Source organism: Cucumis melo, chromosome 9, assembly GCF_025177605.1.
Source record: "Cucumis melo cultivar AY chromosome 9, USDA_Cmelo_AY_1.0, whole genome shotgun sequence".
NCBI classification, from domain to species: Eukaryota; Viridiplantae; Streptophyta; class Magnoliopsida; order Cucurbitales; family Cucurbitaceae; genus Cucumis; species Cucumis melo.
This window is the reverse complement of record NC_066865.1, coordinates 4273736-4298247: the sequence shown is the minus strand read 5'-3', so window position 1 is coordinate 4298247 and position 24512 is coordinate 4273736. Positions and strand designations below refer to the sequence as shown.

At 44.9% G+C, this 24512-nt stretch overlaps 1 non-coding gene across 1 annotated transcript; it reads left to right on the top strand.

The window, feature by feature from the left end:
* The first annotated feature begins 24042 nt into the window (after nucleotides 1–24042).
* Nucleotides 24043–24116, top strand: TRNAW-CCA (transfer RNA tryptophan (anticodon CCA)). The gene has a single exon. It is a non-coding gene; the product is annotated as a tRNA-Trp (tRNA).
* Nucleotides 24117–24512: the final 396 nt, after the last annotated feature.

Below are 24512 nucleotides of genomic sequence, written 5' to 3'. Positions count from 1 at the left end.
AAATTTCCCTATTGGTGGTCGCATGGGTACCCGCAGCTTTCGTACTTATTTTAGGTTCTGGGGACCCAGCCAAGAAAATCTGTCTTTTGCCTTTCATTTCCCATGGGAGAATGTCAATAAGTAGGCTTTTTTCCTCCCCGCCAATCTCGACTAACTACTCTCCTTGTCTGCGTGAGAAGAGAGTGAAGAGTTCTTTGACTGACGGCTTTCCTCTTACTTACTAGTAGGTTTCACTTCTGTCCGGCTAGTCTCCTTCGGGGAATGGTGTGATCCTTCTATCATATTTTGGAGATTGAAAGAAGAGAAAGGACGGAAACAACTTCCCCAACGACTGCGACTGCTGGTCGAACAGCCGCTTCAACAAAAACCTCAACGGACAAGGCTCAAAGAATATTGAGAGCTGGTCAGATTCAGATCTATCTAGGTAGGGCGCCCGTCCTCTGTGACGTGACTGGGGCTTTTCCTCTATTTGGTCTCGCTGACTCTTCCTCTTTCTTTGCTTATTCCGGCCCCTAGGCTTTTCTCTGATTTGCGCTCCCCTCCCCTAATTTCTTTTATGGATCTTCATTGAAAGCTAATATATATTCCAGAATCCTTAGTTGCACTCCCGTAGTTAGGAGTCTTGACTCCTTTTCTCTGATTTTCTTCTCTCATATTACATCTCTCCTTCTTAGTCGAGCTGCTTCGCACCTGAATTTATCTACGAGCCCTTGTTCGCAAATTCTTTGCGCCTCAGTTTCATTGAAAGAAGCTTGCTTTTCTCTTCCACTAGGCTGCTTTTTTTTCTTCTTCTTCCTTTTATTTATTTCAAAAAGTATATCCTTAATAAGATATAAGGAATATTGAGTCTTCTTCCATATATATTAGCCATTCTTTGAATTAATGAATGAACTCGAAAAGCATGAAAGAAATCTTTGAATAAAGGAAGAGAAATTTCAAAATCATAAGTTCAGAACTCTCACGATAGCTTTTTCTTTCTGTCTTCCCTTCTTCTTATCCGTGGATACTCTGCCAGACCTTTACCGGCATCTTCGGGCACCATTTCTCGGTCCACTACTTTTGAGCTCTATTGGGCGCTGGCTTTGAGAAAGGAAAAGAAAAGAAGAAGATCGAGATCGAAAGCTGAAACTATCTTCATCATATAGATTCTCTGACTTCCCTTGTTCATTGATCTCAATCAGAAGGACTTGTCAAATTCTTCTCATATTTCATTGACCCGCGGAGCTCGGAGGAGTTTCTACCCTATAGAAGGACTTGTTAATTCCAAAAAATAGCCATAGGAGAGGAGCAAAGAATTTGCGTGAAATTCCACTAATAGGACGGCTTTCTCTTTATTTGGACATTCTTCTTCCTTTATCTGACTGAACTTTCCTTTAAGCCTTTTTAGTAGGTTCTGACTTGCCGTAGGTTCGTCTTCTTAGCTTTCTTTACCCGCGTAGTGGGTCATTGACTGATTATTAGTTTCGCTGGGAGAGATCAGAGGAAGCTCCTCTTTGGGCAGTGGCTTTTGTTGTAGCTGTAGCCGTCGTCCCAGTAGTAGTTCAGCTTTAGTTGCTTTTCTTGTTGGATCACCGATTCCGATGCGCGCTCACTCTGAATTATAGGGGCGGAGACTCAAAAAAGGATATGCTCGACCATCATGAGATCGCAGGGAGGAATCCGCTGGCGAGACCAAAGGAATCTACAGTTCTTGCTTGCTTTTCTTTCAGCTCTAGCTTTCGTTCTTTCCCTTTCTGCTCTTCCTCTTTCAGCTGTAGCTGAGGCTTGATCGGTAAGCTTTTTCATGAGATCTGAGTTCTAAGGCGCGAGGCTTTTCACTCTTCATCCTGGACATCTATGTCCCACTCCTTACTCGAAAAGACGTTCTTTCTTCCAGTTTCCCAGGACAAAGCCAGTGAATTTTCACATTCAAAGTAGGGGTCTTTATTATTCCATTGCAGATCTTTCATGAGAAGTTCTCTTTGAGACCTGATCGGAAGAAAGTAGTGGACAAGAGGTTCATATGAAAGCGCTCGACCAATAAGACGAGGCAGAAAGGAAACTCGACAAGAACAAAGGAAAGCGCGAGAGGAAAAACAAAGAAGAGGGGTTGACTTTCAGAGGATCGGAAGGCAGGCCGTAGATTGAGTTTGAGAGGTTATCTAATAGAAGCTGCTAACCCAATGCTGAAAACCCTAGGTCAGAAGCAGCTTTCGGAGTAAGCGTCAGATGTCCTTGGAGTTCTGGATCTCTCCCAAGAGTCACAGTACGAAGGAGAGGTTCTCAGACTATATCCCAAAGATAGTGCTCCACCGACGATGGATGGCTCCGGGGACCCAAGATAAGTCAAGAGTAAGCGAGACCAGCCGTACCGAGTGGGATAGGTCTTCCATCTTCCATTTCTGAATTAAGCTACTTCTCCCTTTCCGAAAGCCAGAACTCTCACTCACTCTGAATATCGGTATTTCGGTATTTCAGAAGTGCAGTTTCAGAAGCTAGACGACCTGATTTACCGCTACGTGGGACGAGACCCATCAAAAAAGAAGCTTGCTTTTCTTCTCAGTGGAATTCTAGAGTTCCGGAGGTCCGGAGGACCGGTCGGACTCATTCATGGAACTCAAACTTATGGTCCGACTTGACTTTCAGTTTCTAGTCGGACCCCGTAGTTAGGAGCAAAGAATTTGCGAAGGCTCGACTGAAACTAATTAAGCTAGTCCGGACCCTTGATTTGAAAGAAAGAATGAACAAAGGCTCAAAGAATGATCGAGGAAGAAGCATAAAGCTACGAAGGACAGGTGCGAAGCAGCTCGACTGAATCAATGAATAAAGAGAAAGATTAGATTTAGTTGAACTTGTTGCGGGACTTCTTTGTTTTAGTTCCATTCTGATAATCGTCGGGCTCCTCTCCTTATCAGTCGAGTACCTTCGCTCCTCTCCTTATCAGTCGAGTACCTTCGCTCTGAACCTTCCTAACCTCAGTCGAGTGGCTTCGCTCCTCTCCTATATTTTTTTCGTAGAGTACCTTCGCACCTTCACAGTCGCTTCGCTTCGCGCCTTCGGACCGCGTAGAAGGAGTCTGAAATCCATATGACGAGCCGCTTTCGGTCCTCAGTAGCTTAATTCCTCTCCGGTCGCTCCTAATCGACTGAAAACTCTTCCGATTCCGAGGAGGCTGATGAGTCAACGGGTTCCGCAACCTATTAGTTTAGCTCGAGCTACTTTGAGTACTCAGAGGAAGACTTGAAAGTTCTCGTACTTCTTCTCTAAACCGGAGGCAAGGCGGAGTAGGCGCGAAGCGAAGCGACTAAAAAAGTTCAGACGAGACCTCTCCCGGTCCGTGGTAGCAGAATCAAGCTACGAAGGCCCAAAGAATATTGCGTGAGGCTCAAAGAAGATTTCGAAGTGGAAGTTTCACTGTCCTCTTGATTTTATGTGAGTCACCCTAGAGCAAGATCGATCCTAGGCTTTCCTTCCGCGTAGTGGGCTTTCTTCTGGAGGGTAGGCGAACCTCTTCCTTTGTCTCCCTGCTTTCGTCTTCGTATATCCGTCCTCCGGACCTCCGCGGAGGAAGAGACTTGATTCTTCCTCTTCCTTTACCCGGTCCGTGGTAGTTTCATTCTGAACCCCTTACTTAGAACTTCCTTGAACTTTCACTTTTTCTTCCTTTAAGTAGGTTGCTTTCTTAAGGGTTCAAACTTGTCCATGACATCACATCAGAAATGAAGAAAGCGGTCAGGCTCTTTTCCAATGTCAGGCATGATCGAAGAAGACCTCTGGGTCGAAGAGCTTCCTCAGCCAGCCTCAACCCGACCCCGAACCTAGGCAGGAAGGGAAGAAGAGAGCTAATAGTGCTCTTGGGAGTCTCGCATTTCTGCCTCTGCTGGGACTGGAAGAAGATCGACTGATTACTGGTGACCTTGCAGCTGCTTCAGGGAATGCTGTTCGCGCCGGACTCTTTATTCATTCGGGATTCTACGAGTGATGAATATATGAGATTGATCAGAATATCTGAAACTGCTTAAACTTGGCCTTATCCCCTGCCTGCCCTTTCACCCTTTGCCTGGGCCTAGGCCTCCTTTTAGATATTATGTTCAGTGACTGAGCCTTTGTTTGTACTCATACGAAGATCTACTGAGTCCTCCCCTCCTTCAACGGTTTGCTCTTGGTCCCGAAACCTCTACACCTCGGTCTGGATTCCATCTGAGATATTATGTCTTTCATTTCCACTTAAGCTTCCCCGCTTTGAGGGATTGATTGATTCATAAATCCGTAAATCATCTTTGATGGGACAAAGTCAACCCCCACGGGGCGAACTGCTCGAACTCCCCACCTGCATCGGATCGCGAGAGCACATAGGATCTCAAGAAGGAGCGAAGATTACCGAGTTCTAGAGGGAAAGGATGGAATTGAGTTCGAGTGTAGAAAGAGAAGGTAAAGGCCTAAAGCGCCTTCAAAAGAAGAAAAGAAGAAAGCTGCGAAACCGCTTCCTTCTGTTTAGGCTCTTTCCGTAAGTAAGGATTCATTCTAAGCCTGAAATGTCCCCTTTCATCCCAAAACGAAAGAAAGAAAAAGTAGAGTCTAAGACGTACTTTCTCGCCCAATTGAGACCATTAATGACTAGTTCGAAGACCAGGAGCGGATCAAATAAGGGGTCAGACCGCTCCTCTCCTTCCTAACCTCAGTCGAGTGGCTTCGCTCCTCTCCTATATTTTTTTCTACGAGTACCTTCGCTCCATTTCAAACTACGAGTACCTTCGCTCTGAACCTATATTTCAAACGTAGAGCTGCTTCGCTCTGAACCTTCCTAACCTCAGTCGAGCCTTTGAAATTCAAGCAGTGAGGACTAGCCTTTATTCATTGATTCAGTCGAGTCCTCTTCCATATGAACTTCTTTAGGCTTTCTTTTCTTCCGCCATAAGAAAGGGTCTTCTACGAATTCTGAAGTACGCAAAGAGAAGAAAGGCAAGCTAGCCTGCTGAAGGAGTTGCGGCACACAAAAAGGGATATGACCTGGGGTACTCTCAAAGCTCTATCTCAAGGACGAGGATTGAAGAAGAAGGCGCGATATCCAGAGTCATCAGTTGAGGAATCCGCCTAAGTTGCGAGAAAGAAAAGGGCCCTATCTTTTCTTATGGCGGTTGCGAGACCAGTAGCCCCACGGAGCGGTTCTGTCCTTGTGGCGGCTGTTGACGCCCACTACGGGGTTCTACCAGTCAGTGCCGGTTCTTCTCGTTGCTGGATAAGTAGCTTATGAGAGAGAGATCGGGAATGAGAAAGATCTCTGTCCCAAGCCAAAGAAAGTGGCGCATATTTCCTCATTTCCTATCCATCCACGTGGAAATGCTCCTTTCTGACTATCATGTTTTCTGACTGACGGCTTTCTTCTTTTTACCTTTCATTCGACCAAGAGGCTATTAGTATCGACAGTAAGTAAAGAAAAGGAAGAAGCTCCCCACGGGAACAGCTGCTTATAGTCGTCAGTGCCAAGGGACGAACTCGGCCTGGTGGCGGGACGAGGCAGGCGCTCGACATCGCGGATCGGGGCCCCGGATCAGAAATATGGATATAAATCAGGACTGAGGACGTCCTGGAGGAGTATATAGGTCCTCCGGACAGGTCTCGCTTTCTCGTTAATGAGTTTCTTTTCTCATTATAGAGAATGAAGTTCATTCAATAGTGAAATGGGAATGGTTTGTGCTTTCTTTTCTCGTTATGATCAAACTACGAAGGACCATGAATTGAGGTTTTCTTTGAGGTTCATGAGAAGATTCAGTGATCCACGTAGCCTTGAAAGAAGGACTTTCTCCTTTATTTATCCATCCGGAGCGGAGGCAAGGAATGTCAAGAGGACGTAGGAGCCCTTGTGTGAAGCAAATGATAGGGAGAAAAGTCATCCGAGAAGACGAGATCTTGAATATGGATTGAACAAGTCCTTCGGACCCCGTAGTAGGACTTTCTTATTCCACTTGTTCTTTATTAACTGCTCTTCGTACCCTCCGTTAGGAGTCTGAAAACCGGAGGACTCCTTTCTTCTTTTCTTATACTACGATAATAGTGGTTTTTTGACTGGTCCGAAGTAGCTTAATTAGTAGGACATTCATTGCCTCCAGTTCCTTGCCTCCGGTAGGTACCGAGAATTGAGTTCATAGGATGATTCTTTGATGATATGAAAGAAAATCTCAAATCTTCCGACGGAGCTCCTGCTTCCGAGTTTGAATCGGAAAGGGATTCGTCTCAAGGCTGTGATCATATCTCACTATGTGTCCAAGCTTGCGCTTTCTTCGATCGCACCGCCACCAGGCCGCGTAAACTCCGTTTTTCCTATCTCCTCAACCTCCTAACCTTACCCTATCTCCTCATACGCCCCTGGATAGGGGTACTGGTGTACTGACTTATGCCCCTAAATAAGGGTCAAGTGGGTTCCTAGCCATTGACTAGTCCGCTCGACAAGAGAGGAAGAGTCAGAAATCAGTCTTCTTCCATCCACTTGTTCAGAAGTACTATCACTATCAGTCTCTAAGGGGAAGTTCTCTTTCGGAAGACTTCCTGTGAGTACGATTTAGTTAGAGCTCTTCTTCGCCTTTCATTCATAAGAGACTCGAAGTTGCTTCCCTTTCAGCTGAATTACCTTTTTTCATTCATGAAAGAGAAGGAACTCCAGCTAAAAGAGCAGCCACAAGGGCTACTTCTTATTAAAGAAAGAAGAGCCTCCGCTACTTCCGAAAGAGAAAGAGTGAGTCGAGTGCTTTCAGTACGAAAAGAGGTTCAAAGAATATTGACGGTGCAATCTTTTCAACTAAGAATTGAATAAGAGAGGAAAGCCTAGGCTCCTACGGAGTTACTGAAAAGCAGCTGCACTTCCGACCTCCGAGCCTTTGTCCTACACCAGTTCTAGAACGGGTTCACCCGCAGATCCATTTTCAACTCCTTTCTTTATATTGCCTCCATGGTCTTTCCCGTATTCGTACAGTGCCAAAGAAGTTCTTGGGTTTTCATGCTTTCCGTACCGGCGGGATTATGAACTTGACCATTTTTGGAGAATGTCCTCAAATCCATTTCCTCGTCCAGTAGCGAGAACCTTTGATTGGTACCGCAGTAGCGGGTATTCTTACCGATTGAGAAAGAAATCCATGAAGAAAGAAAATCTCACGACGTCTCTATCCATGCTTGAAAGTAGGAAGGTAAAGAGGAAAACTGACCTAGTTCACGAGGAAGCAGGCGAATGGGCCCGGGTCAAGTTCAGAAATCAGTCTACTCGCTTAGCCGACGCATGGGGTCTTGAATATCTCAGATGAGATTCTTCTTCGGCTAGGAAAGAAGACCACCCACTGAGTCCCACTACCCGGTCCCCACCTCTGAATTCCACTCAAACTTTCTTCCCTTTCTTTCACTTTTTTCAGACGTGGTCTCGCCTTGACTTTCTTCCGCAAGAAGGCCTATTCTTAGTCGAGCTCAATCTCCCACTCGCCCACTACTAGGTAAAGCTTCTTCCACTTCTCCTAGCTGATCAAAGGTACTATCGGATGAGCTAGCTGATCAAAGGTACCATCGAGACGGAGGAGACTAGCTAAGCATATCGGTGTACCGAGTAACCTCTGGTTGATGTAATTGACTGATCCTAGAAAGTTGAGGATGCCTCATCCGCCTTCTTCGATCTTGCCCTTGAGTCTGCTCTCGATCTTGAATAAGTGTCCGACAAAGAAGAAAGGGAAGTAGTCTATCCGGCTAGAGTTGGGCCTAGCCCGAAGCCTATTGCAGCTTGCCGCTTCGCTACGGTCTCCATATCCCCCTTGATCTGACCTTTTCGTATATCTGACTTATAAGGGCTGCTTTCTTTGGACACTGACTGAGGAGGCTCCTCTACGGCAACCGCCTCCTACTACTGAAGAAGGGAAAAGAAGGTTTCTGACTCCGATCCCTATTCTAATAAGTCAATATTAGTTATTCACACCGTCCTTTTGACTGTCCATATAATATAATAAGCGGACTTCGGACGGAGGACTATTCATTGCCTCCAGTTCCTTGCCTCCGGTTGGTACGGTCCAGTCGAGCAGAAAGACTCCTCTCCGTCCTAGCCTATCGGGTTAGCTCATTCCTATCCTCTCACTCTTCCTCTCGAAACTGCATTTATCCTCTTCCTTTCCTCTCGAGCTACTTCTTCTCCGATCCCGAAGTAGTTTAATAAAGAGCAATCTTTAAGCTAAGAATTCCGTCAGTCATTGAATTCAGGAAAAGACTTTGCTTAATACGGTCAAGCAGCATAAGGAAAGAAAGATCCTAGCCCGTCCCACTCTTAAGAGATTCCTATGTTCGTGACCTTGTCAACTCTTTCTCTTCCAAGTCTGACTCTTCCTCTTTCACCCTACTCGGTCGCATCCTAACCTTCGACGTTCAAGCTTGACTCGGCTCCGTCTAAGCTAAAGAGGGAATCCCCTTCCCCGCCGAAAGGCTGCCTATTCTTCGACTCCCCTATTCTCATTCTTCTTGCTTTAGGCTCCTACTCACTCTCATTCCTCAGTATCCCACTCCTCCTCTCCCTTACGGCCGATCCTATTCTACTCCCTGATTTACGGGACTTCCTATTCTCATTCCCCTGCTTCGGAAACTGAGAGGACTCTGCCTCTTCCTATTCAACTGGGACAGTTATTCATGAAATTACTGAATAAGGAAAGACAGATCCAGCCGTCCGGAGGACTGACTTCAAGCCTCAGACGACGAAGGACCTCTTTATGGAACCGCTACGTGGGCCCTTCTCCTTCTCATGAAAAATAGAAACTTAGAATACGAAGAAAATGAGAATGGAGAGATGCTAACAAACTCTTATTCTATCATACCTTTATTAGACAAGACCAACTACTCTCCCCTATCGGGAAAGCTTTCGTCGGATCTGGCTTCCCTTTCTTTCTGACTCAGTCTCCTTCATAAGCCCGATACAAAAGAGTGTCGAGACATATACATATATAGTGATCAAAGCGCTTTAGTAGGCTAGTCCGACTCATCATTCCCGGGATCGCTGCTTCACTCCCAATCTACTCTAATTTCATTGGGAATCTTTGTTCATATACGAGATTGATCAGAATATCCGAGCGAGACTGGTCAATATTCTTTGAACCTCAACCTCCAGAACCACGGCCACTGGTGCAACTTACCGGAGGCAAGGCGCGGAGCGAAGCCGTAGGAGGTAAGGAATGTCCTCCGGACGTAGGACCATTAAACCTGACAACCGGAGGTCAGGGGCGAAGGCAAGCGACTGAAGAGGAGCGCAACTCAAATCAAGGGTCCGGACTAGCTTAATTAGAGGAAAGGCGCGGAGCAGAAACTACGGAGGACGACTTTCTTATTCCACTAAGCCTGAGAAGAAGAAAGAAGGACGATAGAGGAGTCCGAAGGACTAGACTTTGATTCAATAATGAGAAAAGATCTTTTTTGACTGATTTTGACATATGTTTTTTCTTCTTTTTCTTAGCGAAAATTCAGAAAAAGCTAGGGCTCGACTGATAAGGAGAGCAAACCACTTTCTTTGTAGCAACTTTTCAAGTCAAATGCCTGATTTTTTTATCTATTATCGTTAAATAGAAAGATGAGAAAAAGGAAGAAAAAGAAGGAAAAAAGACGGGAAAACGCAATGAAAGAATCAAGCCTATCAAAGAAATGAACAGACTTTGATGAGAGTTTGACTTTGTGGTCCGGATAAAGAGAGGTTCAAAGAATTTTGAAAGTCAAATGCCTGATTTTTCACTCAATTATCGTAGAGTAGATAGATTCTAAAAACTAAGAAAATGCAAGAAAAAAGCCGAGAAATTGCCAAGTTTGAAAGGATGAGTTGATCTCTGATCATTTGCTTAAGACATTCATTCAGAGATTGATCAAGAAAAGAGAAAGAAATCTCGTTCTAAATGAAATAGAAGAAGTCAATTAGGAGGTAGTTCTTTACTTACGCTATTTGTTCATCAAAGATTCTTCCTTCTTTTCTCCTTGCCTAATTCATTCATAATATGGATTTCTCACCCCTTATTTTGAGGGCTTTGACCCTTGTTCATTGAATCATTTTGAGTCGAGTTATTTCATTGAATAATATAAGGGCGGCTCGACTGAGGTTAGGAAGGAGAGGAGCGGACCCTCTCTGACTGACTCTGAGTGCTGTGCGAGCCTCGGTTTCATCATTTCTTCTTCTTCTAAGGCAGCTAGTTAGGCCTGTTAAGAGCTCAGGATTGGACGGAAATCCTGACGATTGGACTATCGAAGAGGTGGGGAAGAATTTCCTTTCCTTTTCTTTCTGCGGGACTTCATTGCTTCAACTGGACTGGCTAGGACCACTAGAGGAGAGGGGACAGACTACCTTAACTAGTGAGATAGGCTTCCCAATAGGAAGACGGAACTGCAAGAGCTTCCCCTACTTCCTGAGCGAGCTTTCACGAAAGCCGGTAAAAAAGAGTAATCCCCCTTCCTCACTAGGATCAACTAAAGAACCAGCAATCGCTACCTTTTACGCGGGGCAGTAATCCATATCTGATCTCTAAAGAAGAGAAGAAGGATCTCCCCACTCCTAGGTGGAGGTACGAAGTGAAAAAAAGACCGATCCAATATCAAAGGGGTTCTAGTTAAGGTTTCTATCCTATCAAAATGCTTTTCTTACTATCTATCAGCTTCAGAAAGCACTGGAAAATGAGCAGGACAAGATCTCTATTCGGGGGGAGTTATCTTGTGTGGGAAGAGTACCTTTTCTTTTTGGGCATTTCTTCGCAACCCTTGTTCATTGACTCCTTATCAGTCGACTTTGGCCTTCGTAGCTTGATTCTGCTTCGCTCCTTCACAGTCCTTTCGCTTCGCGCGTCCTCTTTAGTTTCATGATAGTGGAATTCTTTCGTTGCACTCCATAAAAAGGAGATAAGTCCTTATTTTTTCTTGAGGGCTTCGTCTTCTCACCTTTCAGTCTCGCTATTTCATAAGATCTGGACCCCTTATAATTTCAGCGGATTCGTACGATTAGACTTGACTGAGAATGGAATTGCTTTAGCTATCTTTTTTTTCCGTCTTGTGAAAGGTGGAAGCTAAATCAGAATAGTTGATAGTTTCAGGCAAGCAAGCTAGGGTTGGTTCGTATTGACAAAGAGCTGGACTTCTGAACTTTCAATGGGTACTGGCTGGGCGTACTTTGTCAATCGATGCTTAATACGATGATTTCAGCAGCTCTCTTGCCTCGAACTGAGGCTAAGTCTTCTATTTAGTGGTCTCGGTTGAAAGCCTCTCCTTGCTGATCTCATTTCAAAAATGCTTCGCCTGCCTCTTCTTTGATTCCGTGCACGAGTAAGTACCCGTCAATCGTAAAGAAAGAGGGGGTAGTTACCTGCTCTTTCATCGAGATTGGCGAATTACGGTAGAAGATAGAAGAGGTTCAAGGAAGATTTGTCTTTGCTATTACTTTCATGCTCCTCTTAGATTAGAAGGAAGATAAGCACGATAAGCTGGCCTATATCATTGCTTAATTCATGCTTTCTTCTCTTCGTACTTCCGGAAAGAAATCTCACTTCATTCTATCACATAATGAGAACTCTAGAAAAGAAATTGCTGACTTCCTTGCCCAAGGACCCAATCCATCTTTTGTCTATGACGATCGGTACGAAAGGAAGGCATGCTCGCAGGGGATTCTGACTAATAGATAAGATAATACGAGAATGAAAGAGGGAGAGGGACGAAGTGACTCGACCGAAGGGAGAGGGACGAAGTGACTCGACCGAAGGGAGAGGGCCTCACCTCTGAGTCTGATTCTTGGAAGTCTGATTTTTGATGCTTTGAGTACGTCTTGAAACTCATTCAATCCCCCCTATCTTTTATGGCGGTGTTACCGGAATATCTACTTTATAGAATTCCTATGAGACTAAGAAAACAAACTGAGACCTCGTAGTCTTCCTGTTCCCGGTCGATCCTATGATCGATCTCATACAAAGAGAACTTCCTTCTCATCTCATTCCCGACTCTCCTACTCTTTCTTCTTAGTTTGAGCTTGAGGCGCGTCCAACCCACTACGCGGTCAGCTTTTCCTCTTTTCCTCTAACTTCAAGACTCAAGACCTTACCCGCACCGAGTCAATCCGATCGGTACCTTTCCCCTAGGGGTCGTATTCTAGTCATGAATTTCATTAATAACTCAGAGCGGCGATCTAAAGACTTCTTCAGCAAGAACTTCCGAAGAAGGTACAGGAACTGAAATGGATTCAACTTCCGCAGGCAGCATCCCTTTCAACGACGACTCCCCGAGAGACCCGCTTCAAACTTCCGATTTAGAAAGAAGGTATCTCAGTCTCTTACCGGTACGTGGTAGTTTAATTAGCAAGAGCTTCAACAACTTGATCTACAGAATTCCCCCACGCCCAAGGGCGGATCTTCTCCAACTCTTTCAACTTCCGCATCCGCAACTGAAACTACTTCGGAGGGTACCGGTATTCCCATACCTACGAAGATTGGCTTCCTTTGTTCCTATCCAGAGCTTCGATCCTATTTCCGTTATGGTCGAAACTTCCCTACTGAGTTATAGCTCTTCCGGCGCGTAAAAGAGATCTTGCTTCAGCCGATCCATCCGACCTCGACCTACAACTGAATGTGATGAGAATGAAAGCAAGGCTTTGAATGCTCAAATATGAACCATGAGAACAAAGAAAGCTCTTTATTCAATGATCTTTGAACCTTGCCTTTTATCCCTCTCCCTCGTAAGAACTAATAAGAGGATATTCAGAACTCAAGAACAAGATGAATATGGTAGAATAAACAAGTCCTTCGTCTACATGGAAGAGGACTCGACTGAAAGGAGAGGACTAATTAAGCTACGTAGAAGCAAAAATCAAGGTCCAGGTGACTGATCCACTAAATGACCCGAGCATATTTCAGAACCTACTCCTATTCGTTTAGTCGATCTGGGCATACCATGTCAGATTACCAGGTGGAATCCATCTTTGATTTCAACTCTGATTCATTTTCCAAGCAGATTCAGTCGCTACGGGGTAGAAAAAGTCTATATCTTCCATAATGGTATGGCTAGTCAGTCCTATCTACTCTACTCACTCTTTCATCTAACCTGCGCTTCTCCCCCGATTGGTCTCTTGATTCAAGTTCGGGATCTCTTTCTCTTAAAGACTCATTACCGGACAAATGAGGAATCCTACCCTTTTTGAGTCTTCCGACGACTGTATCTGAGCTTTCCCTTTACCTTTAGGCGCGTCCGGCGCAGCATTTCTCGTTCGGCGGATGAAAGAGGGCAGATGTAGATGTACCCTCCCGATGATAGGGGGTTAGTGGGGGATAGGCTTTCCTTCCTTGCCGTAGGTTCCTTTTGTTGGGAGTTTTTCCCCTGTCTATAGTTCATCCCTCGTTCCATTTGACTCCTTCATCATAATGATCAATGAATGAGTCATTGCCCGCTCCGCTTCTTTGCTGATACCTATGATTGTCTTTCTTGTCTTCTTCCTCAGCCTTTGTCAGGAGAAAGGTCGAAGAAAAGCAAGCTTCTATTTTGATGCCTTCTGAGACCTCTAATTCCCTGTCCTGTCTTCCTACCTGCGCTTATTTCATGTCCTGTCTGATTTCACAATTGATTGAAGAACCTGGTCAATCTGGGGCTTCTGACTCTTCCTCTTAATCCGAGGGAAAGGAGAATAGGGACTCCGAGGGATACCTACATCCGAGGGGCCGGGGAAGAAAGGCCTAGGGCCGATACCTTCAATAAAGGCCGATAGGCACACTAATATAGTAGTGGAATGGATAGGATTCTGAATCCGAGGGAAAGGAGAATAGGGACTTCCCAGGAAAACCGCGGGTTGGGGCAGTAGGCCCACTTTGAGGAGCATCCCTTTCTGCCTTTGTTCATTGAGGCGGTTAGGGAAAGATTCAAGGTTTGGAACTCTTTTTTTTCTGTACAAAGGAGAAGAAATTACTGAATTATGGAATCTAACTCATAAATAATCTCCTTTTTGAATGAGATGAAAACAGAGGGCTTACAACGGGAGGTTAAGGCCCTCTCGCTTTGTTCTCGCATATTTCATACCCTCGATCTGGGTGTGGAGCTACTTCTTTCCCTGAAAAGAGGTGGAGTTCATTCCTCTTCCCATTAAAGTGGAGCAACTAACTTCCTAGCGTCTATCTAAACGAAAGAAAAGTCTCGCTAACTCTGCCTGGGCGCCTAGCCCGAGACTATTATCGAATTACCTTTTCCATGCACAACCGGTCCGTGGTAGTTTCATTCCATCCCCATCTTTATTTAGAGAGTTTTTCCGAACCGAAGACTTAGGACCCAGGGACGCAAGCCAGAGAGATCCCCCGTGCCTTGAGGGAAGAAGTTGATGCGAAAAGGGTCCTTAGTCATGGTAGCCTCCCAAGGAAGCGCTCTATCACTATATTCTTCTTAGAGGAGTCTTGCTACAAGCGCAGTTGACTAAGCCTCATCCCTTGCGGGAGGGGAATTCTCTGTTCCCGAAGCAAGAGTGAGATAATATCTAAGTAGAGGCTTGACCGCCCACCTCGGCAGAGGGAATGAAACTACCACGGACCGCTTAGTCTGAGTATGACGATCAGTTCTTTCAGTCAGCTATCATCACTAAGGAGCAGGAAAAGAAAAGCCACCACTGGTAGAAGGAAGGAATGGGCACTATCAGAAGGTTAGGATGCGTAAGAAGGCAGAGCTATCCATATTCACTTCTGTCCTCCGGACCCCTCATCTGGAGCTTTTTCTTTCTCCATATTCACACTTTCTTTTTTCTTGAGGGCTTCTCAAATTCTTTGATCCTCTCCTTTCAGTCGAGACCTCTTATGGATGAGAATACGGAAGTCTGACTAGTAATTCAAAACTTCAGAAATGACGTGAGAAAGAAGCCAGGCCGACGGCCTTTTACACGATCTCGCGCCCAACTATTATAACCATTTCTTCAACGAAAGCAACCGCGGAGTGGGCTTCTCCAGCTCTTCTTCCACGGAAAGATCTGAAGCCGATCTAGCGGACTTTATGTTGGAAGAATTGAATTTTGATGCCTTCTACGGCCAGAAAGAATATAATAATGGTTTTGATTCAAGCCGGTAAGGTAAAGGTATGGTGAGTATCAAGCGATGGATAACTTTCTGAGAGTGAGACTTTCCATTTTCTTGTTCACTTTCTAAAAGTCTTTATGAACTTATAGAATGTGGAGTATATAACGGATAAGAAAGACATAATGAATCAGCTCGAGTCAGACTTTCAGTGCTCATTCGATCTTGAACTAGGTTTTGACATAGGCGCTCTGGATGGAAAGTTTCAAATCGTTCTTCTCTGTCTCGGAAGCTAGACCTGATTGAGATCTTTCCCGAGTTGGAGAAGCTAGAAAGGTCAGAGAGAGCTCAAGCGAGAACTATCTATTCTCATATCGTATTTTCACAGTTCATGGAGTTAATCAGAGTTGAAGTGCGGAAACCCCTAGGCTTTCTTGTTGGAGTCAGAATAAGAGGCGCACTCTTTGAACATTGATTTGACAGTGAAAAGGAAGATCATCTTTCTGAGATGAACGTAATCGATAGATCGACTTTCTTTGGTTAGGACAAATGAAATAGCTTGCTTTAGGGTCCTTCACATAATCTCTGACCCTGCCCCTTCCTCAATGAGTCAGGAGCGAGCCATGCCACATTGCATGGGAGGAACTGATCCTGAACTTCCTTTTTTAGCTTTCGATTGACGGCCAAAATACAGAAGACTCCCAGAAAGAAGTGAATATGTCCTTATCAATGAGACCACAGGTTCATATGGAATTTCATGACTCCTAACTACGGGCTCAAAGAATTTGAGAAAGTCGAGCCACTATTTTTCCCTCTGCCTCCGACTCAGCCAGTTATTCAGTAAATACCTTCGGAGTATTGAATGCTTGAGGTAGTTCATCTACTTCTGCAACGGGCACAACTTCTCATTCTTCTTTCAAATCAAGGAATGAGGTCCTCCTATCAAATTCAATGGAGAAAGAAAAAGCTCCAGATGAGGGGTCCGCCCCCTATTCTTCTTCATGATCTTACCCGTCCGAAGGACTTGTTTATATCCACTTATGGAAAAACTAAGTAGAAAAATTCCTCCCTCTCCTCTCCTTCTTAGTCGAGCTTCTTCGAACCGCCCCGTGGGAGTCGAGCCTTGATTCTGAACCGATACAGTAAATAAAGCATATCCAGAGTATATGAGATCTTATTCATACCTTCTACCCGCTCCCTTTCTTCTCGTTCTCGATCCCGTACTGAGATTTGAGATATTATGTATGTGGGCGAGGAGGAACCTACCTATTCGTAGGATATAGTCTGATAACCGCTCCGTCGGCCTCTGCCTCCTTTGATCCACAGCCTTGCTCGGACGAATACAAAAAGACTGGGTTTCAGGAAAAGGTCAAAAACCTTGGAGCCATTTTCGCTTTTCTATGCGAGATCGAGAGTGAAAATCGTAGAAATCGCTTATTAGCCAAGTGTGAAAGGTAGATAAGTCGAGGTTAGCCCTTAAGAAATGCAATGAAATACCAGTCCTTCGCCCGTCCGGAGGTTATGAAATAACTCGACTGAATCAATGAACAAGGAATTGAATAAAGACTTATCCTTCAAAGGCTCAAAGAATGAGAGAAGATTAAGCTTGCCCGCTCGGCTTCAAGACGAGTGCCCCAGCATCTCCTTCTTCCTCTCGTAGAGCTAGAAGAAGAGATTCAAGATCGACTGATGACTCCTCCGCTTGCCTTGGGCATGACCCAGGAGAATTCTCTTCTTTATGCGCCCGTGGGAGTCTCGCCGGTGGGCTCCTCTCCTTATCAGTCGAGTACCTTCGCTCCTCTCCTTCCTTATCAGTCGAGTACCTTCGCTCCTCTTCCTTCGATCCGGCGGCTTGCTTTGCCTTCGATTCCGGTCCGTGGTAGTTTAATTAAGCAATTTCATCGACCAGCACATAAGAAGATTGACTTCCTGCCTCATCATAAGAAGCCGGGTCATTTCACGTGGAATGGATGAAAAGGGAAGTACGAAAGAATGAGAAAATCCCTCCCCGCTCTCATCAAGGTTTCGTCTAGTGGTCTCATTGATAAGGACATATTCATATGAAACTCCGGACCAGTCTCGACTTCTTTGAAGATGCAGTTGGTCTTTTCTAGTTCAATATTCGCTTGACTAATTTGCGAGAGGATAAAAAGAACTAGCGATCAATGAATAAAGGCGAGAGGAAGGTAGTTGAGGCCCGATAGCGAAAGGACTGGAAAGGAGTGCAAAAGAAAAGAAAGGCTGGCCCCTACGCGGTTGCATCTTGGAGCAGGGTTCTGGAAGCAGAAGATGCTGAGTTGACTAGGAGTACCTAAAATCATGGGGAGTGGAAAGGCCAAGGATCCGACCTCGTCTCTGCGCACTCGGGTCGAAAGGTAAGATCGAGAACGAAAGGTAAGAGGGTTCCTCCGAATAAGAAAGAAAAGGCTCCCTCGCGCGAGGCAGAAAGTCGACCAGCCGATTGACCTGATTTAGTGGGGCCGGGATAGGATGAAAACCTCGTAGCTCATCCGTAAACTGGGTTCAGGAGTGACCGATTCGGGAAGGAGAAGTTCTTCCTTTTCTTCTTGCTGCAGTCCTTGCGGCCTTTCCTCGCCTATCTTCCCCTATCTCTGGTAAGGCCAAAGGTGATGAATTGACTGATCGAAAGATAGCTAATTGGAATGGATGACTTTATTCATTGATTCAGTCGAGCCCTTGTTCGCAAAGTCTTTGACTTTATTCTCATTGACTTTCTTTTTTAGCGTCCGAACGTCTTTCATTTCGAGCCCTCACACATTTCTCATCTCCTCAGTCCCAAGCGGATTCAGTCGCTACGCTCCTAATAAGGGAGAAAGGTTGAAAGGCGTAGTGGATCACTGACATCATCTTCTCATGAACCTCAATTTCAAAGAATGAAAATCAAAGAATGAAAACCAAAGAAAAGAATGAGAGAAATCCATATTATTCATGAATTAGGCAAGGAGAAAAGAAGGAAGAATCTTTGATGAACAAATAGCGAGACTAAAAACTGAAAGAAAAGAGAAAGAAATCTCTATATAAATAGATTCACTCAATTTCTCGGTAGTTCTAGCTTTTTCTATCTTTCTTCTTCTGATCTTGATCAATCTCTTCATTCATGTCTTAAGCAAATGATCAGAGATCAACTCATCCTTTCTTTCATTGCCTTTTCCCGTCTTTTTTCTTGCATTTTCTTCCTTTTTCTCATCTTTCTATTTAACGATAATAGAGTTCAAAATCAGGCATTTGACTTGAAAAGTTGCTACTTTATAGGCCCAAAACCTTGCTTTTTCTTCATTTGAGCTAAGAAAAAGAAGAAAAAACATATGTCAAAATCAGTCAAAAAAGATCTTTTCTCATTAGATAAGATCAGTCTAAAAACTAAGAAAATGCAAGAACCGAGAAATTGCCAAGTTTTCAAGGATGAGTTGATCTCAGAGAATTTGCTTAAGACATGAATGAAGAGATTGATCAATGAGGATACAAAGGTTAGGACTTGAAAGCGAAGTCCTGATCCCTGAACTATTTTCAGGAGCGAAGGTACTCGTAGTTTCAGATATAGGAGAGGAGCGCTTAGGAGTTTCAAGCTCATTCCTTCCTTATAAAATAAGAAGGAGTGCAACGAATGAATTTCAGGCGGGGAATTTCTTAAGAAGCGCATTTCTCTAAGAAAAGAAGATGAATATGGATATAAACAAGTCCTTCGGACGGGTCAAGACGAGGGTCCGAAGGACCTCTTTTATCCACTAATAGGACTTCGGACCACTAAAAGCCTTCTAAACCATGAGAGGTCTCCTTCGTCTGCACCCCGAAGAAGAAAGGTCAAAAGGCAAATTGGGATTTCCCCTCTATCTCTCCTTCTCCAACTCACTCTAACCGCTCCCTCGGTCTCTTCTCTCTCCGGTCCGTGGTAGTTTCATTCTCGCCATCAAGTAAACTACGTATCCTTTCTTCGAACCTTCTATAACTTGACTTTCTGATAAGCCTTTCCTTCGCGCCTTTACCTCGGGCGAGCAGCTTCTAACCTTTCCAGTCAACTCAGCAGGCTAGAAAAGACCGACCCCAAAAGTCTCAATTTCGCGCATACCTTTATGAGCCTGCGCCCTACCCTTTAATGACCTGCAACCGTGGAGTGGGGTCTTTCCTTTCTCTCTCTTTCTTTCTTTATCCTCTTTGCCTACTCTCTTCTCTTTCTGAGAATGAGGAAGAAGGTTTGGAATTCCTTCTCGTTCTCGACCCTTGTCTTCAACTCGAGCTCCGACCTAACTAAGTCTGATGCTTTGACTTACTATAATAGTGAGATCATGAGATTACTATCTGCACATAATAAGATATGAAAATCTCTTGATGGTTTAGAAAGAATCTTTTTTTCTATTATCATATTTCAGAGGTTGACTCCTACCTTGTTCATTGATCTCTCTCGTCGAGGGGCTTTCTCTTTCTTTTTCTCTTTCTAATAGTGAAATCCCCACCGGCTTGATTGATTCTTGAAAAGATAAGATATAAGTCGATAAGAAAGCTAATCCTCTTCTTCTTTCTACAAAAAGGTCAAGGTGATTTATTACAAGGATGTCATGGGGGTTAGGGGACAAAGAAAGGACCATCAAAGGCCCACATCGAGTTTAGAAAGGCTGATTATATTGGATTCTTTTCGCCTCTCTTATTTACTCTTCTCTGATTCCACTCACCCGGGAATCGCTTCCTTTGGTACGATACACAGCGGTCATCTTCGTCCCCGCCCCACCCAATCGGTATCCCTGCCTCTTGGTCTTATGCCGGCTTCTCGCTCCTACTCCTAATCCTAGGCAAGACCAAGGCTGATTATCCTTCTAATTCGGGAAAAGAGCAAAATTTCTTCCTTCTTTCATTACGTACCGGGTTCTTGGGTCAATGTGCACTCTTTTCGGATTGGTGGAAGGTGCGGGGTAATTCACAGTCGGAGGCTAGGCGCCCAGGCAGTGTTAGCGAGACTTTCCTTTCCTAACTGAAGTAGTTAATGGGATGGGGTATTTGCTTCTCCCGCATTCCAAAGGCTTAGATCTATACTATAAGTCAATAAATGAAGAAAGAAGACAGGCCCCTTACCCCTTATCGATCTTTCTAATTCTCTCAACTGACTAGAAGACGAAGCGCGGTCGATGGATAGAGCCAAGGCCCGTCCGTCCTGGTCGAGTTACTGACTTTTTCTACGTGAGTTAGACATTAGAATAGAGAATGATCATTCACTATCCTTTAAGTAGGTTCAGACTTGCTTGAACTAGACCTTCGATGCCCACGAGGGGTCGAGCGATTCGGGGATAGGATGGAAGCAAGAAAAGAGGTCCAATCCCAATCTTTAATGATCGCCATAGGAGGAAAAAAATTCGGGAAAAGCGCTGATTATTTGAGAGTGGCCATCTTCTTCGTTCAGACCTTTGACTTGCGCTCAGGAGCTTCCCGCCTTCGCACGCTCAAGCTTGAACTTACTTCACCCTTGATCTTTCCTTGATCGGCTCACCCTTTCTTCTTCTTCCGAGAAAATTCAGAATTTGACCGGTCCGGAGGACTGATGAATTCCACTAAAAAAAGGGAGAGCTTAGACTTGAGGTGACCTTGATTCCCTAGCGGACTGAACTTCTGGGCTTCCGTCCCTCTTCCGTAGGTCGTCAACTCATCTGGAGTAGCTTACTCTTGTCGAGTAAGAAAGGTTCGGTCAAACTCTCGGGGATGGATCGACTGATAAGGAATCCCTCGTCGCAGTGGCAGGAGTGTGCTGTACTCTTGAATAAAGATCAGTCGGGACCTGGGCCTCGGCCTCTTCACTCTATTTCTGAATCAATTCCTTGATGTAGCAAGACACATTACTTACGGAGTGGAAGGTATGATGAGGAGCGAATTTTGGCTGAATGAATAAAGGACTGTGAAGGAGCCCTGAAAATTCAGAAATCCATATCAAAATCAACCTCCGCTTTCTTCCTTTTATTTCATCCTTCAGACTTTCGCTCCGATAGTCATCTTTGTTCTAGTCTTGATAAAGAGAAAAAAGGGCTCTCTTTACTCAAATTGTGAGCCTCCTACTTTTCTCAACTGATCGATCATTCCGATCTTCTATCTTATTGCTTAGGATTTCATGACTCCGGTGGGCTTCTCTCTAGGTGAGACTGATTTTCTCGCAAGATCGAGTGGAGCATCCTCTTGACTGCTTAAACTCCATCTTTCTTTTCCCCGCTCGGCTAGGCTAGGTTCAGCTCTCACGACCGAGACTTTCCAGTTGAGATATGAAAACCTATCAAGGACTCGTAGAGCTTCATTCATCAAATACAATATCTAGTACACCTTTCATTGTCTACTTTAAAAGGGCTTGGCCTCGGCACTGGTAGGAGAGAAAATGCTTTAGGAAGGGCCCGCGAAGGAGCTCACTATAAGAGTTGGGCGCGTGGGCTAGGGTATGGGTTCATATGCTCTCCCGGTGAGTTCCCGATCAGACGAGGCGATCAGAATTTGAGAAAGGAATCTTCGACAAAGATCATTACTACTACTAATAGAAGAAAAGCCTAAAATCAGGACATTTGCCCTTTATGGGGAAGGAGAAGTTCTCTCTCATTTCATGGGGAATTTGGGCAAGACGCCTCTATCTGAGAGTCGAGTTCAATCCGTACGTGATCCTACTTCTTTCATCAAAAATGAATAGCCCGTAACCAAGGTGGGAAGACCAAGAGCTATGCGAGCACAGCGAGAAGAGATCCTCACTCGATTCCCATCTTCTTCCTTGAATGGGGGAATTCCACTTATTATCCCCCGCTCCCGGTGGTATACCGGTCCGTGGTAGTTTCATTATCAGGGCTGGGCCTTGAAGAAAAAAGAGAAAGATTCCCAGGTGCAGTGGGCGTCTCTGAAGATCTTCCCAGTATCGGTCAATCTCTGGAACTCCTACAGTAGCTTCCGAACGGACTGAGAAATCCCCACTACGCGCTAACTTAGACAGAGCAGTTCTTCACGTCTGACTCTCGTCACACTTTCATCCAGTGAATCCCTGATATTCATGAGAATTCAGGGCCGTCCCCTGGCGAGCTTCTGATCTCAACTTCTACAACTCTCGCTGACGCTCGACTTCCTTCCAACTGAATTACCTTTGATTTGAGGCTAGCAGCTATCAAGGAAAGCAAGGACAAGAAAAAGAGCTGAAAGAACGACTGAAGAAAGAGAAAGAAGACAAGAAAGAGCCAAAACAAGGCTCCGTAAGGAGTTTCAAGGAAGACTCCCAGAAAGATTGAGTTCCAAGAAAGCCTATCCAAAGAAAGCCTATGGTCGAAGAGCCTAAACCTCTGGGCGAGTGATGTTCCCGGCTTAGCTTAGACCCCGTCATACCGCCCCGTGGGAATGGTGGGTTTGTCCGAGTGATGGTGAAGTCTGGGTGAGGTCTTAGCCGAAGCGATCCTCCTATGTACCCGCGAGGGTAAAGGTTCAATCTTTCACTTTAGCCGGTTGGCATGAATGAAGCATTTGAGATAATATACCTTTCAGAAAAGTGACTCGAAAATTCTTCTTCAAACTTCCATCCAGAGGCTTGAGAGAGAGTCCGCTTTCATTCACCCATTTATCTATCGCATTCAAAGCTGAAGTTCTAGCTCGAAAACTCAGCCGCTACCAATGAGTTCCAGATAAGCCGGCAAGAGCTCAACCTCTGAAAGTAGAAAAGCAGAATCACATAGAATAAGAAGGCGGACTCGCGGAGAGAAGAAGGTCAGGAGGAATGAATTTCTCTTTCCTTCCTTTTCGTCTGTGCCATACAGCAGTTAGCAGAAGCTAGGGCATGAGAGGTTGAATCGGAATTCTCTCTTGAGTCTGAGGGGTGAAGAAGCTTGACTTTTAAGGAGAGGCGCTGGATACAGCAGAGTAGGAGCAGCCGAGACAGAAATTGGAATGAGAATCAGAGCTAAAGAACTTCCATAGCTTGCTCTTGACTCGGTTTCATAACTATTCTGATTAGTTTCGCAAGGAGAGAGAGAGAAGAAGTCAAGGAAGTCCCAGTTAGGGTGTGCAGAAGAGTAGGACTATCATAGAACTATCTGAATATTTTCTCTTATGAGAAATGCTGGCATTGAATGAATACAAGTGCAGTTGAAAAAGCTAGATCTGTTGAGGGATCCAGAATCCGCAGTTTCTCTTTCATGGGTGCAGTTCGTATGAGATCTTGAGTCAAGCTATTATTCTCTTTAAGTAGAAGATTCTGAGAAAGAAAGGTATTTTGACGAAGAAAGAGAAGGGGAAGCTATCATTCAGTAGGGTTATCAGCAGCTCCCCAGTCAAAAAGGGAAAAGCAATGAAAAGAGAGGAGGCGAGACCGGAAAGGGCAAAGAATCAGTCGAGATATTGAAGAGAAAAAGCGAAGGCGCGAAGCTAAAGGAGAGGAAGAAAAGGGTTCAGACTCCTAAACCTCAAATAAATACGAAAGCCTATGGATAGGCGAACCCATAATGAAAAGAGAAAGCCTATGGGAGTCCTCCGAAGTCCGTAGCTCGACCACAGGTAAGAGACAAGAGGGCGCGTCTCGGTTCTTTCAGAAAGGATTTGTACGGGAAATTCCAGGTGAGGATATAGACGAGGGCTCTTTCATTCACCGGACCCCGCGCACTAAGGGCAGCCCTCATCCACAGAGAGAAAGGACTGGTGCCTTCATCACGGAAGAAAGGATGAGCCGGGATCACTCACTAATAAATACTCATCGAATATCAAAGCACTTTCCTTCTACTTTCCCTTGCTACCGCGGGCTTTACGCAATCAATCGGATCATATAGATATCCCTGAAAGACAAGATGGGTCATCGAAAGGATGAGACCCAAAGCAAGAATGGATTCCTAGTGCATAACCGAGAAGCTCACACTAAGCATTCATACAGATAGAGAAGAGTTCTCTATTACTGTACCCGAGAGGAAAAAAAGGAAGATTGAAGATTTGGCATGGGTTTCTGGAATCGGATGCACAGTTTCAGGTTGGGGTTGGACGCGCCTAGGACGCCCCCGAATATCTCGGTTTTGACGATGGTCTTCGCCCTTCTTATCCTGATTTTCAAGCGCTCTTAGTTCAGTTCGGTAGAACGCGGGTCTCCAAAACCCGATGTCGTAGGTTCAAATCCTACAGAGCGTGATTCTTGAATGAATGAGATCCTAAGACCGCGTAGTGGGGCCTTAAAGGCAAATTCTTTGGTCCGAACGTCTTTCATTTCATTTCGCCTTTGTTACAAGATTTCGACTTTCAGGATTCCAGAAAAGAGTCCATTTTCTCATCTTTCTTTAGCTTTAGTAGGGGAAGGAAGTGCGCCGAGCAGATATCTCCAGCACCTCATCCGTCTGCTGAGCAGAAAGCGCGTAGTGGGCCGCGCAGAAAGGGTGCGGTCCGTCAGTGGCTTAGCTTGCTTCACCTATTGAATGAAAGAACTGATCCTAATAAGGAAGAAAAAAGACTAGTCTTCGCTTTTGATCTCAAAATCCGCCGTGAATATGGATATAAATCAGTCCTTCGCAAATTCTTTGGTCCTAACTC